The 19,177-nt window shown below is 45.1% G+C and overlaps 1 non-coding gene across 1 annotated transcript; it reads right to left on the minus strand.

The window, feature by feature from the left end:
• Nucleotides 1–1,573: 1,573 nt before the first annotated feature.
• On the minus strand, nucleotides 1,574–1,680 carry LOC147372986 (U6 spliceosomal RNA). Its single transcript, XR_015164996.1, has one exon. It is a non-coding gene; the product is annotated as a U6 spliceosomal RNA (small nuclear RNA).
• Between the last annotated feature and the right edge of the window lie 17,497 nt (nucleotides 1,681–19,177).

Here is a 19,177-nt window from a genome sequence, read left to right on the forward strand (position 1 = left end):
CATTTTTAAGTACGTAATTCAGTGACATTAATTACCTTCAGCATGTTCTACAACCATCACCAATATCTATTTCCAAAACTTTTTTGTGACCCAGCATGGACACTCTGTACCCACTAAGCAGTAACCACCTCCCTCCCTCCCCAGACCTTGGTATAACCTCTGGTCTACTTTCCGTCTCTAGGAATGTGTCTACTTCAAGTAACTTATACAAGCACATTCATTCTTTTGCTTCTGGCTTAGTTTACATAGTCAACTTCTTCAAGGTTCATCCTTGTTGTTGCCAGCACCAGGATCTCCTTCCTATTTAGGACTGAATAATATTCCTGTGTTGGAGAAGGAAATGGCACCCCACTCCAGTATTCTTGCCTGGAAAATGCCATGGACGGAGAAGCCTGGTAGGCTGCAGTCCATGGAGTCGCTAAGAGTCGGACACGACTGAGCGACTTCACTTTCACTTTTCACTTTCATGCACTGGAGAAGGAAATGGCAACCCACTCCAGTGTTCTTGCCTGGAGAATCCCAGGGACGGGGGAGCCTGGTGGGCTGCCGTCTATGGGGTCGCACAGAGTCGGACACGACTGACGCGACTTGGCAGCAGCAGCAGTATTCCTGTGTATGGATGGACCACGTTTTGTTTCTCCATCCGTCTGTGGAGCTCCTTTTGACTACGGTGAGTGATGCTGCCATGAACATGGGTGCAACATATCTGTCTGAGTTCCTGCTTTCAATTCCTTTGGGTGTATACCCAGAAGTGGAATGACTGGATCATATGGTCGTACTATGTTTAGCTTTTGAGGAACTGTCAGACTGTTTTCCATGAGGGCTGCACTATTTTACATTCCCATCAGCAATGCACAAGTGTTTGAATTTCTCCACGTCCTTACCAACATTTGTTACTTTCGTTTTTTAAAAGAATACGTTACGTATAATAACCATTCCAGTGGCTGTGAAGTGATATCTGATTGTGGTCTTGATTTGTTTTTCCCTAATGACTAGTGATTTGATCATCTTTTTATGTGCTTACTAGTCATCTGAGTATATACTTTGGAGAAATATCTATTCAAGCCTTCTGCTCATTTTTATATTGAGTGGTATTTTTTTGTTTGTTTGTTATTGAATTGTAGTCATTCTTTATATCTTCTGGATACTGATTCCTTATCTGATATATGATGTGAAAATATCTCCCCCACCCCATGTTTTTTTAAATGTTTGTTTGTTTGGCTGCACTGGATCTTAGTTGCGGTAAGTGAAATCTTTAGTAGGGCCATGAGACTCCTAGTTGCAGCATATGGAATATAGTTCTGTGACCAGGGTTCAAAGCCGGGGCCCCTGCACTGGGAGCTCAGACTCTTAGCTACTGGACCCCCCAGGGAAGTCCTTCCCCCCATTCTGTAGTCTGTCTTTTCATTCTCTTGATAGTATTCTTGGATGCACAAATGTTCCTTTGTTTGTTTGTTTCTGAAAAATAACTTTTATTCTGAATCAGTGATAAGCTACGTATTCATCTGCCACTATTTCAAGTCACAGTTATATTCACATCTGTCCTTTGAAACACTGAACCGTTTTTTCTACCAAAAATACGAAACGCTTCACGAATTTGCCTGTCATCCTTGCACAGGGGCCATGCTAATCTTCTCTATATCGTTCCAATTTTAGTATATGTGCTGCTGAAGCGAGCACGCACAAATGTCCTTAATTTTTATCAAATCCAATTTATTAACTTCTTTTGTTGCTTCTGCTTTTGTTGTCAGGTGCCAAGTCACTGTCAGATCCAATGTCATGAGAACTTCCCCTATGTTTTCCTCTAAGAGGTTTACAGTTTCAGCACTTATGTTTAGGTCTTCCATCTATTTTGAGTTAGTTTTGTGTATGGAGTAAGGAAAGGAGCCAATTTCAGGCATGTGACTATTTAGACTTCCCAGCACCATTTGTTGGAAAGACTATCCTTCCCATTTCTTATTTTCTTTTATGTTTACATATTTTTAAGTTCCCTGCTAAGGTAAGGAAAGTGGGGATTACTTAAACTGTAAGCAGTCGATGAGCAAAATATATTACATTTAGGTAAATACAATATTGAAACCAGATAACTCTTCTGTGGATCTGTGTTAATATTACAGATCTAAGTCTCACCTCTTCCATGATGCCCTACTTCTTCATCCTGAAACAATTTCGTCCTGTATCAGACTCTTAGCTTTCATGGCCTATATTTTTTTGCATGAATTTTTATTTTTAAAAAAGTAGTCATTATGATTATTATTTTAATGTTTTATCTAGTTACTTACTTATTTGGCTGCACCAGGTCTTTGCTGCAGTTTGTGAGATCTCTTTTTAGTTGCAGCATGTGGATCTAGTTCCCCGACCAGGGGTTGAACCTGGGCCCCCTGCATTGGGAGTGTGGAGTCTTAGCCACTGGACCCCTGGGCAAGTCCCTTGTGTGGATTTTTAAATTGAAATGTATTTGACATTAGCAGTGTGTAAAGTTAAGGTGTTTTAATTTTTAAAAAATTATCAATTGGCACTTTTTACTCCAGGGCCCCAGTTATTTTTCTCACAAACTATAGAAGTTTATTTTTCACAGTGTTTGATGAGGACTCACTTCCTAGACTACATCTTCTCTGTAGCTGGCAGACTGATGCTGGCAGGAAACCTTAGCTCCTCTTTGGTTTTCTCTGTAAGGATTCTCAAGTGTCCTCACGATGTGGTACCCAACTGTCCCCAGAGGAGCGATCTAGGAGACCAAGGAAGAGGCTCCCATGATCTCTTGGACAGCTCATTATGATTCACTGAATGTCAGGCTAAGGATCCACGTTAGGCATGACTTTACACTACAGCCTACCAGGCTCCTCCATCCATGGGATTTTTCCAGGCAAGAGTACTGGAGTGGGGTGCCATTGCCTTCTCCAAGGATCCACATTAGGCATGACTTTACACTGCAGCCCACCAGGCTCTTCCGTCCATGGATTCTCCAGGCAAGAGTACTGGAGTGGGGTGCCATTGCCTTCTCCAAGGATCTATGTTAGGCATGACTTTACACTGCAGCCTACCAGGCTCCTCCGTCCATGGATTCTCCAGGCAAGAGTACTGGAATGGGATGCCATCACCTTCTCCGTACATGCATCCAGTGTCCTCTAATGCAAGGTCAGGCTGAGAAGTCTCGCCGTCTGACGTCTGCAAGATGGAGGCCCCAGAGAGCTGGTGCAACAGCTCCATCCAAATCTGAGGTCCCAAGAACCAGGGGGGCCAATGGTGTGAGTCCTGTGGAGAAGCCACTGGCTCTTCTTGGGCACAGTTCTCGGGGACTGAGATTGGGGATACCCACAGAATCCCCTCGGTGCTCAGGCACACACTGCCTGGGAGTGCAGGTGAGTCGGTGCCCCATGGGGCGAACCTTGACCCATGGGATCAGGAAGCAGTCCTTCCTGAGCGAAGGGGGTGGATGATTCTGAGGCCCTTCAGCACGGCTCCTTGGAAAGTGCTAAGGACACGAAGCCTCAGTTCCCTACAACAGTCTTCCCAAAAATACACCTTTGTATTGGTTTTCCTCCTTTCCTGTCTCACCGTCCCCAGTTCCTGCCCACCTACCCCCACCCCCTACCACCAACGCTTCTACTCAGACTTTGGTCTCAATCCTTGCTTTCCAGGAAGAACACAGGCTAACACAGTAGCCCTAGTCTTCTGATAGGTCTTCTTCTTCTTCTTTTTTTTTTTTTAAATCAGAAACAAATGATTTCTTGTAAGCAGTGATACAAGACAAAAGGAAAGTAAATGTTAAGAGTCAGCAAGGAAGGGTATGGCTCTGTGATCAAGATAGAAACACTTGGTTTCTGTATCAGGCTCAGCAAAGGCGATAGCCTGAAAATAGCCGCTCTTATGGAATCAGCTGTTCTGAAGTCACGGTCAGTTGACCGGAAGCTGTAATTTCCCTGGTCTGTCCTTATAGCGCCTCCGCCCAGGGCATCGTTCTGTGCAGAGGCCGCCGGTGTGATAACTCCGCCTGTGTAACTGGGTTACATGCCAGCCTTTTGGTTTTCTAATCAAAGGTTTATTTCCTTATTTATTTCTTACTTGGTGGCCGCGCCATGTGGCATGCAGGATCTTAGTTCCTTGACCAAGGATCGAACCCATGCCCCTGCGCTGGAAGTTTGGAGTCCTAACCACTGGACTTCCAGGGCAGTCCCATTCCTTATTTATTTTTAAAATGTACAATTTAGTGGTTTTTCAGTATATTCACAAAGTTGTACAATCGTCTCCACCATCTAACTCCCAAATCTTCTCATCTCTCCAAACAGAAACCCGTGTCCATAACCCATCACTCTCAGATCCCCACCAACCACTAGTCCACTCTCTGTCTCATAAATTGGCCCATTCTGGACGCCTACTATTAATGGAACCGTATGTGACCTTTTGTGTCTGGATTCTCTCACTTAGCCTAATGGTTTCAGGGTTCATCTACGTCATAGCCTGGGTCAGTACTTCTGAGTTCTTACTTCCTGACACCAGCCAATTCTTTGCCACCAGCTGGTTGCCCAACAATTTTATTCAGTTATTGCACTAACTCCTGGAGTTAGCTCAGACACCACAGATGAAGTACTCAGTCCCACAAGACTGCCCCCACATGAGAAACAAGCTGCACATTTCTGTCCAGGCAGCTGCAAATTCAGAGGGTCCTATGACCCCTTCCCCCACTTAAGTTTGATACCTCACTGGGATGACTCCAGCTCGAAAATCGGGAGACCGCTTGACATACTAGTTTGTTGTCGGCACAGACATGGAAGAGGTGCAGGCGGTGAAGTGTGGTGAGGCCTCTCAGGGCACACCCTCTGCCAGCACTTTGATGTCTCCATCAACCCAGAAGCTCTCTGAACCCCATTATTTAGGGGGTTTGGGGGAGTTGATGATGCGATTGATTCAATCATTAGCCGTCGGTCATTGAACTCAGTCTCCTGCCCTTCTTCCCTTCTTGATGTTGGGCATGGACCTGAAAGCTGCAACCCTCTCACCATAGCTTGGTCTTTCCTGCTGCCAGCTCCCATCCTGAAGCCACCTAAGAGCCGCCAAGAGTCAGCTCATTAGCATAGACCCAAATGTGATTGAAAAGCGATGGTTATCAATAACAGAAGACTCTCCTATCACTTAGGAAATCCCAGGACTTTAGGAGCTCCATGCCAGGAATCAGGGACAGGGACCAGACATATATTTACTATTGTTCCATAATACTTTATTCCTTGTTATGGCTGAATAGTATTCCATTTGTTTATCCATTCCTCAGTTGAGGGACATTTGGTTTGTTTCTACCTTTTGGCTATTGCAAATAGGGATGGCAGAGCCTGGTGGGCTGCTGTCTATGGGGTTGCACAGAGTTGGACATGACTGAAGCAACTTAGCAGCAGCAGCAGCAGAACAGAACATTTATATGTAAGTTTTATGTTTTCTTTTCTCTTGGGTAAATACCTAGGAATAGAATGGTAACTCCCATGTTTAACTTTTTTAGGAACTGCCAAGCGGTTTCCCAAACACTTGTATTTTTTTTTTTAAATAACTCTCTATATACATTATTTTGGGCTTTCCCAGTGGCTTAGCAGTAAAGAATCTGTCTGCAATGCAGGACATGAAGGAGATGAGGGTTCGATCCCCAGTTGGGAAGATCTTCTGGAGAAGGAAATAGCAACCCGCTGCAGTATTCTTTCCTGGGAAATCCCATGGACAGAGGAGCCAGCGGGCTACGGGCCCCAAAAGAGTCTGAAGTGACTGAACACACACTATTTAGGCTTTATTTCCCCATGAACCTTATAAACTCTCTGAAAGAAGGATCAGTGTTTTCCACTCTTCTGAAAGCACCACAGTTTTTCTCCTAGGGCCTTACACATCAGTATTTGTGTGTGATCACTTACTAGGACAGTGTGCCCTTCACCTTGGTTACTGTTGTTGTGGACTCGCTCAGTTGTGTCTGAGTCTTTGCGACCCCCTGGACTGCAGCACACCAGGCTCGCCTGTCCTTCACCATCTCCCGGAGCTTGCTGAGATTCAGGAGCAACACCAGTCTTACTATCAGCGGGTTGGTGGATGTACACACGGCTTTCTTTGCTTCCTTGCTCTCCTTGCTGGAGGTTGCAGGCAACGGTTGGTGTGTGTATGTTGTAGAAACAGTCAGAGTGTGGTGATGGTATTTGGGTGGTGGCTAAGAGGGAGTGGGCTTCCCTTGTAGCTCAGTCAGTAAAGAATCTGCCTGCAGTACAGGAGACCTGGGTTTGATCCCTGGGTTGGGAAGATCCCCTGGAGAAGTAAATGTCAGCCCACTCCAGTATCCTTGCCTGGAAAATCCCATGGACAGAGAAGCCTGGTAGGCTGCAGTCCACGGGGTCGCAAAGAGTCGGGTATGACTGAGCGACTAACACTTACTTAAGAGGGAGTGGGATTAGAAGGAGTGGCTTCTTCAGTTCACGTGCTTGTTCAGACCCCGGAAAATGTTGATCAGTTCTCACTGAAAGCGATGTGTCCACTCACGTGAAATATGTGTACTTTGAGGGGACCTATTTATGTTCCACCGGGAGTCATCCTTTCCTGTCAGGAATCTCACCTGCTGCTTTGTCTGTTTGGTCAGATTCCTGGCATATTTTTGTTTCCTGTTGTTTAGTAAAGGTGCTTTTTCTGGGATGTACCAAACCTGGTGATTTTTTTTTTTTTCTGAAGATTTTTTTTTTTCCTTTTGATTCAATATATTGAGAAAGAAATGGGAAGGTCAGATCCATTCTAGGAGTGCTTCGGGTTGTGTGTTAAATAGCCATTCATTTTGAAACACAAGGACAGGATTGTAATAAAAGGACATGGAACAGTAAAAACAAAAACAAAAACCCAACAACAAAACAAACGACAAAAACCGAAGTGATGCGTCCAGTTTCTACTGTGCTCACGTTTGTCTGTATCTTCCCTGTACCATCAGCTCATCTCAGCTCTCCATTCACGCACATCTCAGAGCCTCAGCCCAGGCGTTAATCAGGCAGGACTCTTTCATTGGCACGTGACAAAAAAACCAACTTCAGCTTCCTCGTGAGAAAAGACAAAAGCAGAGGAGCAGTTTCTTGGCTGTAGGTCTGAGTTATCATCTTCAGCGAAGCTGGGTCCATCGCTGTCAGAAGGATTGCTCGTGTCCACTGTCCCCCTGAGTCTGTGGGCTCTGTTTTCTTCTGTCTTGACTTTATTCTCAGGAAGATTCTTTCCCTGGCAGCACGTCGTCCCCCGGAAGCTCCCTCTGCCGCTCACTGTGTCTTTGACATAAATCCTGGGAAGCGAGGCAGCGACCAGGAGCTCGGCTGGTCAGAAGAGCCCATGGAACTCACACTCCTCGTCCCACCACCCACCTGAGAGGGGAACAGGAGTGAATGGATGAAAGAAAGAGGGGGCAGGGAGAAATGACGAGAACCAGTAGGCCTTTACTTGGCAACCAAGCCAACATCTTGGAAACCACTGTCTCAAGAGAAACGTGGCTCCTTGTTGACCTTCTCACCGCGTTAGAGACAGGAGGCTCCGTGTGCCAGGCCCGCTTTGGCAGGGGCGGGCAGGACACTGGAGCTCGAGGGAGAAGGACAGGTGGTTGCTGGTGAGGCTGGAGGAAGGCCCGGAGCAACTCCTTTGTCGCTGGGAACCCGAGCCTCTTGGGAGCCGTCACACGAGGATGGCCTTGGCTGGGGATGTGCATAAACCGGCCAAGTTCACAGTCGGCCTCCCTCAGCCTGGACAACCTTTGAGAGAGGCGTGTCTCTTAAATTTGCAGAAATGAGCTGCAGCAGAGGGGAGAACCAACATTTCTCATGGTTGCAATGTGCACACTGTGTCAAAACGTGTTGCTGCATCTATGTTGCGCTAACCTTGAGAAAGCAAGGCTCAGCCCAGCCATGAACAGAAGATGTAATTTTGGGGTTGAGAACTCAAGGAGTTCCAGAATGGCTCCTCCAGATACATTTATCTTTGCTAGTCATTGTTTACTCCACTGCGTTTTTTACTGTTTTTATTTGAGTGGAAATACACATTTTCCTGGTCATTAAAAGAATAAGATGTACAAGGTTCACAATTCAAGCAGTACAGAAGGATAAGCAATGCTAAGCAATGATATGGACATGGAGAGCCTCCATTATACAAACATGTACGGTCTTGCTCATTCATCTATACATTTGGTGTTTAGTTTAATAGCTAAGTCATGTCTGGCTATTTAACTTAATAGCCCACCAGGCTCCTCTGTCCATGGGATTTCTCAGGCAAGAATACTGGAGTGGGTTGCCATCTCCTTCTCCTGGGGATCTTCCTGACCCAGGGATCAAACCCATGTCTCCTGTGTTGTAGGTGGATTCTTTACTGCTGAGCCACTGAACGCTATTCCAATGAAAATGCTTTCAGAACTTTTTTTACAGCGAAGGTGTACAGAGAAGGTGATGCCAAAGTAAATGCTGAAAAGTAAAGGCGCAAAAATTGTAACAAAATTCTGAAAAAGAAAAATAGGGTAAAATTAGCCCTAGAAGATTGAAATATATTATAAAATTACCATTATTAAAAGTTTGCCAGTGACACAGGTATAGACCGATTAGTGGTATAAACTAGCCATTCATAAATAGATACAAACATACATGTGGGCTGTATGTGTTTAAGATAAAGGTAGATATTTACATCTAAAGATAGAATTTCAGGATTGGGGTGTGGGGAGATTACTAATAAATGGAATTGAAACATTTAACATACTATCTAGAAAAACAATGCCTCCCGCATTGCAGGCAGACGCTTTAACCTCTGAGCCCCAGGGAAGCCCTAGAAAAACAAAACTGGATCCCTACCTCATTCCTCATATACCAAAACAAATTCCAGATGTGTCAAATGTGTTAGTGTTAAATTGCTTCAGTCGTGTCCGACTCTTTGCAACCTTGTGGACTATAGCTTGCCAGGGTCCTCTGTCCATGGGATTCTCCAGGCAAGAATACTGGAGTGGGTTGCCATTTCCTCCTTCAAATACTTAGATGCTAAAAATAAAACTGTAAAAGTAAAACATTGGGAGAATTAAAAAAAATAATCTTGGGTGATATCATTGGCTGAACTGTATTTCCTCAGTATTCATATTTTGAAGTCCTAACCCCCAGGATCTCAGAACGTGACTGTTTGGGGAGATAGGGAAGGTAATTAAATTTAAAATAAGGTTGAGGCAGTGGGCTCTAATCCAATATGTTGCTGCTGCTCCTACTCAGTTGCTCAGTAATGTCTGACTCTGTGTGACCCTGTGGACTGTAGCCCACCAGGCTCCTCTGTCCATGGGGAGTCTCCAGGCAAGAGTACTGGAGTAGGTTGCTATTCCCTCCTCCAGGGGATCTTCCCAACCCAGGGATCGAACCCTGGTCTCCTGCATTGCATGTAGACTCTTTACCACTGAGCCACCAGGGAAGCCCAATCTGATATAACTGGTGTCCATATAAGAAGAGATTAGGACATAGACACTCATAGAGACAAGACATGGGAAGAAGGCAGCTAGCTGTTTACAGCCAAGGAGAGAGGCCTTAGAAGAAACCGACCCTGATAATGCCTTGTTCTTGGACCTCCAGCCTCCAGAACTGCGAGGAGATAAATTTCTATTGTTTAAGCCACCTTGTCCACGGTACTTTGTTACCGCAGGCTTGCAAGCTCATACAGGTGACTAAAGTATTTTAAGCAGCGTATGACATTCAGAAGCTGTAGAAGAAATGCTTGATAAATTTGACTACTTAACAATTTAAAATTTCTGCAGAAGTCTCCAGAAGGGAAAGAGGAAACAGGAGAATTTTATGATCCCCAGGAACTCCCTCCCCTGAGCAAACATGAGGTGAGGGGAGGGGCAGTGCGCTGTCTGTGGGGGGCAGGGAGGATGAGTGGGTAAAAAATGCACGCTTCACACGGTTAACTGTGGTTAATCTAGGACAGGGAAACTTGGAATGATTTTGATTTTCTTTTTAATTTTCTGTATTTTCTAGGGTAAAATTGGATTGCTTTTCTAAACATGAGAAAGAACAATAAGTGTTATAAAAATCATTTTGTATGTGAATCTTACTTTCCTAACTAGACCATATAAACTCTGTAAAGTCTTGAGTGTTGCCCAGACTGAAGTCACTTGGGCAGAAGATGCTTTGCCTGGGGTCAGAATGACCCACGGAGCCATCTGGGCAGCAGGATCAGGGGACTGGGTGTGTGTTACCTGCATCTGATCTCAGAGGCATGTCATCGCCCCCAGTGTGCACCTGGCCTCACGGTGCAGTGTTCCAGGGCTCCGTTACTTGGTGGTGTTTTTTGTTTTATTATTTTTGTCTGTGCTGAGTCTTTGTCGCTATGTGCAGGCTTTCTCTAGTTGTGACAAGCGGGAGCGGGGGCTACTCTTTGTTGGGATGCACGGGCTTCTCGTTGCAGTGGCTTCTCTTGTTGCTGAGTGTGGGCTTCAGTGGTTGCAGCACTATGGGCTCAGTAGCTGTGGCTGGAGGGCATTAGAGCATGGGCCTAGTAGCAGCATGTGGGCTCAGCAGTTGTGGTGCACAGGTTCAGTTTCCCTGCAGCGTGTGCAATCTTCCTGGACCAAGGATCAAACCTGTGTCCCCTGCATTGACAGGTGGATTCGTTACCACTGAGCCACCAGGGAAGTCTGGTGCTGTTTTAAACTTTGGGTGGTACTTCCTGGTCCATTAGAAGGTTGCCACTCACGGGTTTAACATTGGTTGGTGTGAATATCATCCATCATCTTGAATGTTAATTTATGCAAGACGTCTTCTCTGATTTCCTCACCGAGAAGTAATCATTCCTTCCTCTTAAGTTTCATCACATGTGATTCCTACCACCATAGCATCCATCACCTTCTAAATTTGTGTCAAGTTGTGTACACACACACATCTTATCTCCTCTCCCAAATGATGTGTTTCCTGAATCAGGATCCATCCTTCTCTTTACAAGGACACCACCCTATGAGGTAGGTGTGTTATCTCCACTTTACAAGCGAGAAACATGAGGACCCAGAAGGTTAACAACATCTAGTACAGTAGATTAGTATCTAGTATAGTAGATCTTTGGGCTTCCCAGGTGGCACACCGGTAAAGAATCCATCTGCTGATGCAGGAAATACAAGAGACACGAGTTTGATCCCTGGGTCAGGAAGAGCCCCTGGAGAAGGGCATGGCAACCCACTCCAACATTCTTGCCTGGAGAATCCCATGACAGAGGAGCCTGGTAGGCTACGGTCCATGGGGTCCCAAGAGTTGGACTGAGCACGCACAGCACACACATAGATCTTCAGTAGGTCACGCTGCTGAGTGATGGAGGCTGGATTCACATTCAGGTTGTCTGACCCAAGTCTGCACCCTTCCTTCCTGGGCCTCAGCATCCCCCAGCCATGCTCCCTGCACACTGAAGGCAGCAACAGTGCAGTAGATACTCATCAAATAAGTTCATTAATCTGTGATACAACAAGAAGGCTGGGCAGCTGGTGGGAGACCCTCCCAATTTCCCATGCCTCCTCTGATGGCCAGCATTAGGACAGTTTAGACAGTAAAGGATCTCAGAGTAAAGTCAGGGGGTACTAAAGGGCTAGATCTGCCTCCAGACCACCATCAGACCAAGTCTGACCAATGCGGACATGAGTTGCATTAACCTAGGACACTGCTTCACAATCATATGGAAACCTAGCTAAGCCAGCAACTTCCTAGAGGAGAGGTTACACATCTCAGAGAACAAAATTATGTCACTCTTTGAACCTTGGTGTTGACTGTGTGTTGGGGGTGGGGAAAGGGCGTATATATTGTACATGTTATACACACATACTGGAGTAGAAAATATTCCTGCCTGGAGAGTCCCATGGACAAAGGAGCCTGGAAGGGGTTGAAAAGAGTCAGACACGACTGAGCACACACTATACACATGCACGCACACACACACACACACACACACACATATATAGTGAGGTTTAATGAGAGCGTGTGAAGGGCCCAGCACAGAGTGTGGTACACAGAGGAACTGCACACCTATGAGCCCTGCCCTCCGCTCCACCCTCATTTCCCAGCTAAGCCGCAGGAAGGCACAGAGCCCGGGGGGAGATGAGTGCCGGTGATAAAACAGACAAGGACCGCTGGTGATGAGAGAGATGCTGGTCCAGCTCCGCAGGACTCGGTGGATGTGAATCAGAGGTGATGAGGTCCATTGCCAAGACCCCAGAGAGCAGCTTTTATTCTTGTGAGAAAGGTCTGTCAGGAGAGGGTGAGGGAGAGATCTGCCGGAGGAAAGTGGAGGTAGTTTTCTCCCAGCAGAGGGTGAAATCAGTTCCTGGGATGTCTTCCCTGAAACAAGTGACTGGTTTGTTAGCCAGGACTGGATTAGGTCAGGGTATTTAGCCATCTACACCTCTTGCTGGGTCCTCGGCACCTTAGTGAGGAATAACAGGAAGATTAATTGCAGGCACCTGCCAGTCTGCTCATCCCACATAAACCAACCAACCCTGGATGGTTGCTCTGATTCCAGAAACTGCTTGGTCTTCAGCCTCTCTGAAGTGTGCCCATCTGTCTGGAAGAAGGCAGTCCAGGCCATGTTTTTCCCCAAGCAGTAGAAAAAGCCAGGCTGAACAAAGCAAGAAGTTTGTCCTAAGAAACTGGAAGTTTACTTAAGAGATATTTCAACAACCTATGTCTTTGGTAAGTCTCCCCTGAAACAGACTCCTAGGAGGAGACATGCATGCAGGGTGTTGGGGTTGTCTTTATTTTTGAAGTTTTATTTTGATGTGGACTATTTTTAAAGTCTTCATTGAATATCTTACAATATTGCTTCTGTTTTATTTTATTTTTTAGCCATGGGGCATGTGGGATCTTAGTTCCCCAACCAGGGATTGAACCCGTACACCCTGAGTTGGAAGGTGAAGTCCCAGCCACTGGATCACCAGGGAAGTCCCAGTTATTTTTGTTGTTCTTGTTGTTGTTTGGGAGGTGGAGTGTCCTCTCAGGAACGACATGTGAACGGCCGTAAGGGGAGGAGGTGAGTTTGCATGCTGCAGCACCAGGGCCTCTGCTGAGCCCACGGTGGCTGGACAACAGTACAGAGTTGTCTCCAGTAAAACACGGTGTGGCCTTGCATCCCCAGTGACCAGCCATTGCATGCTGGCCGCCCCAGAGAGGGGTAGAACCTTGTGCGAGGCAGCTCCCTCACCCTCCCTGACCCTTCGGAGGGGGCTCAGCTGTGAACCACCAGCAGCTAACACCTCGGCGGCTGGAAGCTTCGCTAACCCACCACGAGGTGGTGAGCCACGTTCAAAGTTCAAAATCTAGGGAAAGTGTCAGACTGTCATGATTTTAGAGAGCAGTCATGAAGGAAAAATGAAGAGAAGCCCACTTAGGAGCGGAGATTTGGGAAGGGCCATCGTGTAATTGGCAGCTTTCCAGAGTGCTGATGGGCTAGAGCCTGGCCCAGGTGGCCTGAGTACAGGCCAGCGAGGTCTGGGGTGTGATGGGGAAATTTGCATGTTCCTTGTCAATTAAGGAAGTAGAATCAATGGACTGCAATACCTGGGAACTTACCCCGTAGCCCGGAATCAGAGTAGTCACTCAACAGATGTCTTTTTGAATTGAATAGTGATTCACTGGTTTGGAGTTTCTGTCTGAGGGATCCATTGGTGCTCTTTTTGGAAAGTGTGGGGGTTTTCCCCAGAGTGTGCATGCACCAGTATGCTCACCTTGATTTAACTATACTGTATAGGGGTCTGAAAGTCCTATTCATAACACATGTCAAGCCCTAGGAAGAAAAGGTAAGAAGATTAGAGTTTGTTAGATCTTGACAAAGGAAAACAAAAAACCACAACTGAACAAACAACCTTATCCATCCAATGGCTCCCTCTGAGGTTGACCCTTTACATCCCCCAAAACAGGCACCAACCAAATCCAGCGGACACGCGTCTCGGCAGTTGTACAGCTATACTGGTGCATATGGCTGAGTATCTCTTCTGCACGTGGAAGGCTTCCAGTAAATGATTGTTGGATTGAATTTCATTGCTTTGGTAGTCCTGGCCTTTCATCTGATGGCTTTCTTTCAGAAGTCAGGTTACTTTTTCTTGCCAAAATATGACCATGACCGTTTTTCCTCCTTAAAATCATCCAGTGGGAGTCGTTGAGTAATTTTAAAGAAATTCAGGGCAGTCCATTCTTACCTGCATTGTCCAATGTCACTAGCCACACATTTAAGGTTGCTGGATAAAAAACAGGACACCAGTTAATTTGAATTTCTGATAATTAAAGACTAAATTTGTAGTGTAATTGTGCCCCATGCAATATTTGGGTTATCCTTACACTACAAAATTATTGGTTGCCTACCTGAAATTAATAATTAACTCTGCATCCTATATTTTTATTTGCTTTTTCATTCCAATCCCAAAGAAAGGTAATGCCAAAGAATGCTCAAACTACTGCACAGTTGCACTCATCTCACATGCTAGGAAAGTAATGCTCAAAATTCTCCAAGCCAGGCTTCAATAGTATGTGAACCGTGAACTTCCAGATGGTCAAGCTGGTTTTAGAAAAGACAGAGGAACCAGAGATCATTGCCAACATCTGTTGGATCATCGAAAAAGTGAGAGAGTTCCAGAAAAACATCTGCTTCTGCTTTATTGACTATGCCAAAGCCTTTGACTATGTGGATCACAACAAACTGTGGAAAATTCTGAAAGAGATGGGAATACCAGACCACCTCCTGAGAAATCTGTATGCAGGTCAGGAAACAACAGTAAGAACTGGATATGGAACAACAGACTGGTTCCAAATCGGGAAAGGAGTACATCAAGGCTGTCTATTGTCACCCTGCTTATTTAACTTATATGCAGAATACGTCATGAGAAATGCTGGACTGGATGAAGCACAAGCTGGAATCAAGATTGCTGGGAGAAATCTCAATAACCTCAGATATGCAGATGACACCACCCTTATGGCAGAAAACAAAGAAGAACTGAAGAGCCTCCTGATGAAAGTGAAATAGGAGAGTGGAAAATGTTGGCTTAAAACTCAACATGCAGAAAACTAAGATCATGGCATCTGGTCCCATCACTTCATGGCAAATGGATAAGAAACAATGGAAACAAAAAAAAAGAAACAATGGAAACAGTGAGAGACTTTATTTTGGGGGCTCCAAAATCACTGCAGATGGTGACTGCAGCCATGAAATTAATAAATGCTCGCTCCTTGGAAGAAAAGTTATAACCAACCTAGACAGCATATTAAAAAGCAGAGATATTATTTTGGTGACAAAGGTCCATCTAGTCAAAGCTATGGTTTTTCCAGTAGTCATGTATGGATGTGAGAGTTGGACTATAAAGAAAGCTGAGCACTGAAGAATTGATGCTTTGGTGTTGAACTGTGGTGTTGGAGAAGACTCTTGAGAGTGCCTTGGAGAGCAAGGAGATCCAACCAGTCCATCCTAAAGGAGATCAGTCCTGAGCGTTCATTGGAAGGACCGATGCTGAAGCTGAAGCTCCAGTACTTTGGCCACCTGATGTGAAGAACTGACTCATTGGAAAAGACCCTGGTGATGGGAAAGATTGAAGGCAGGAGGAGAAGGGGATGCAGAGGACAAGATGGTTGGATGGCATCACCGACTCAATGGACATGAGTTTGAGTAAACTCCGGGAGATGGTGATGAACAGGGAAGCCTGGCATGCTGCAGTCCATGGGATCGCAAAGAGTTGGACACGACTGAGCAACTGAACTGAAGTCTGGTAACCCTACACATGTGGCTAGCTAAACTTTAATTAATTGAAGTGCATAAACATTTTAAAATTTATTTTCTCAGACTTGCTCACTATATTTCAAGAGCTCAATAGCCATCTTGAATAGCACAGATATTAGACATTTCTGTCATTGCAGAAGGTTTTATTGGACCCTAATCTGCCAAGCAAAAGATCACAGGAAAGGTTTCTTTTACACACTTAAAAAAAGTTGTATTTGGAGCCTAGAGGACCCCTTGTAACATAGCCAAGAAGCCTCAGTCTCCATCTGTTACTTTTCCTGAACATGCAGGGTATTTATTTATTCCCAACAAGTGGGTCTCTATGACCGAAGCAGTTCCTGCACACTGACTTTTATGGAGGCAGGCATCCTGCTTTTCTCCTGGGGCTACCAGAAACTAAGTCAGCTCTCAGATCAGAGCAGATCAAAATTTAAAGTGTCCTAAATGAAAAATGAATGTGTTGTTATTTGACTTATCAGTCTCCTCACTCAAAGATTTTTCTTAAATTGATAATCTGATGACATTACCACCTAGATTATCTGTTTATAACCCAAGTCTGAGATGAGCTTGGAAAACACAGCAGAAGTCTTCCCTCCCTTAATTAGCCTTTTGGGAGAAAACCTGTTTTGCATCGCTGCCTGCAGTGCTGGGAGTCTTACAAGGACCAGGAGTCAATTAAACTTCAGAAGAGACACTTGCCAAAAGTTGATTTTTTTACATATGACTCGGTGGATCTCAAGTAGAAACTGGCTAACATGCCAAATGTGACCAACTTAAAAGTGAGAAGACTATATCAACATAAAGGTCAGGAATCTAAAGGACTTTACATAGTCAACAGTTGTACACCAAAATATTATAAAAAACAAAATTAAAGACAAATGACTTAACTTTCAAAATATTGCTACGTGTGTGACAGAGTTGATGCTGTCTATATATGAGAAATTCTCATGGATCAATAAGCAGAAGACAAGTTCCTCAGTAGAAAAATGACCAAATGATTGGAAAGTCACAAAATAAATACAAAAGTCTAATAGACCTTTAGTGTCTAGGATAGTGACTGTCACACAGCGGACACTCAGTAAATACCCACTGGATGAATGAATGTCTATGAAAAACACTTGATTTCAGGAAAAATAAAAAACTGCAAATTAAAATAACAGTGAAATATCATTGGTCGTTGCTTGTTGGGTCAGCCTTTTAATGTACCCTCCAGGACTTAGTGGTTGGTACCTAGACGTGTGTGCATGCTCAGTGACGCAGTTGTGTCTGACTCTGTGACACCATAGACTGTAGTCCGCCAGGCTCCTCTGTCCATGGGATTCCCCAGGCAAGAAACACTGGAGTGGGTTGCCATTTCCTCCTCTAGGGTATCTTCGCGACCCAGGGATGGAACCCACATCTCCTGCGTCTCCTGCCTTGGCGAGTGGGTTCTTTCCCCCTGGCACCACTTGGGAAGCCATACATAGACATGCGACGCATCCACATCAAGCTCTTTCTCACACCGAGTTGTCCTAGTTGGAGAAGGAAAGGGAGGTCTGTCTTTGTCTTCGGCATGCTGGCTGTCAGGGTGGGCTCTAGAGCCAACAGTGGCTGTAACTCCCACTTGAATGCGGCCAAAATACAGAAGTAGAAATGAGACGGAAAGACCGAGGGAGAGAGAAAGAGAAAGTGCTCTGGTGAAACTTGAGTCGATATATCCAGTCAGCTTTAAGGCTAGTGTACTTTCTTCCTTTCTGTGGTTTTGTGAACCAGTTAATTCTACTTTTTTTTTTTTTTGCTAAATTTAGTATGAGCTTGGACTTCCACTTCCTATCAAGATGGCGGTCAAAGGGACCAAAATTACCCTCCTACCAGAAGCAACAAAAAAATCTAGAGAAAGTATTTTAAGTAGCCATTTTCAAGATATTGGATATCAACACACTGCTATATTCAAAATAGAAAAACAACAAGGACCTATTGTTTAACACATGGAGTTCTGCTCAATGTTAGGTGGCAGACTGGATGGGAGGCAGATTTAAGGGAGAATGAATCCATGTACATGTATGGCCGAGTCCCTTCACTGTTCACCTGAAACCAGCATAACATCATTAATCGGCTATACCCCAATATGAAATAGAAAGTCTAAAGTCTGAAAAAAAAAAAAAAAACCAAGATATTGGACATCAGACCTGATGAAAGGGGAAAAGAATGAGGTAAGCCCTATGCACGCCCAGCCTACTGCCTTGAGAGATTTTCCAGATGGTGACACGGAAAGGTGGAATCTGGGTAGAGCCTGGCAGATTCCCTGAGTTGAGAAGTTGAGCTAGAGTCCAGGGAGACCAAGACAGCCAGAGTTTGCAGGGCAGAATATCAGAGAGGAGAGCACTACACACACACACAGAAAAAATGACAACAACAACCAAAGTCTAGAGATCTGCAGAGGGTCCCCCTCAGCTGTTCAGCAAAATTGTCACCAGCACGTGAATTCGAGGGAACTGTTCAAGACCAGGGAAAGAACCACCTGAAGGTGTTGCAGAAACAAGAACTCATCCAGGGCCTGCAGAGTGCCTGTTCCCGCCAGCCAGACTGGAAATCTTATAACTCACAGATCATTAAGCAAAGTACTCAGAAGGATTTTGCCTCAGTTGTAGGAGAAAAGCTGGCTCTCGATTAAATGCAGGTCTGGTCCTGCCTAACAGATTTTTTTTTTTTTCAGATTTTTAAAAATAAGACGAAAGGATCAAATTGTTTCCAAGTAACTGGGCTCCAAAATCACTGCAGATGGTGACTGCAGCCATGAAATTAAAAGACGCTTACTCCTTGGAAGGAAAGTTACAACCAACCTAGATAGCATATTAAAAAGCAGAGATGTTACTTTGCCAACAAAGGTCCGTCTAGTCAAGGCTATGGTTTCTCCAGTGGTCATGTATGGATGTGAGAGTTGGACTGTGAAGAAAGCTGCTACTGCTGCTGTTGCTTCAGTGAAGACAGGTGAGTGTCGAAGAATTAATGCTTTTGAACTGTGGTGTTGGAGAAGACTCTTGAGAGTCCCTTGGACTGCAAGGAGATCCAACCAGTCCCTCCTAAAGGAGATCAGTCCTGGGTGTTCATTGGATGGACTGATGCTGAAACTGAAACTCCAGTACTTTGGCCACCTCATGCAAAGAGTTGACTCATTGGAAAAGACCCTGATGCTGGGAGGGATTAGGGGCAGGAGGAGAAGGGGATGGCAGAGGATGAGATGGCTGAATGGCATCACCAACTCGATGGACATGAGTTTGGGTAAACTCTGGGAGTTGGTGATGGACAGGGAGGCCTGGTGTGCTGTGATTCATGGGGTCACGAAGAGTCGGACACGACTGAGTGACTGAACTGAACTGTGCTCCAGAATATACTCAAAAATTGAAACTACAGAAATATCCAGCACTCAACAAGTTAAGTTCATGATGAATGG

The sequence above is a fragment of the Bos grunniens genome, chromosome 5 (genome assembly GCF_055505025.1).
Source record: "Bos grunniens cultivar Pamir isolate PY7600 chromosome 5, Bosgru_T2T1.0, whole genome shotgun sequence".
NCBI classification, from domain to species: domain Eukaryota; kingdom Metazoa; phylum Chordata; class Mammalia; order Artiodactyla; family Bovidae; genus Bos; species Bos grunniens.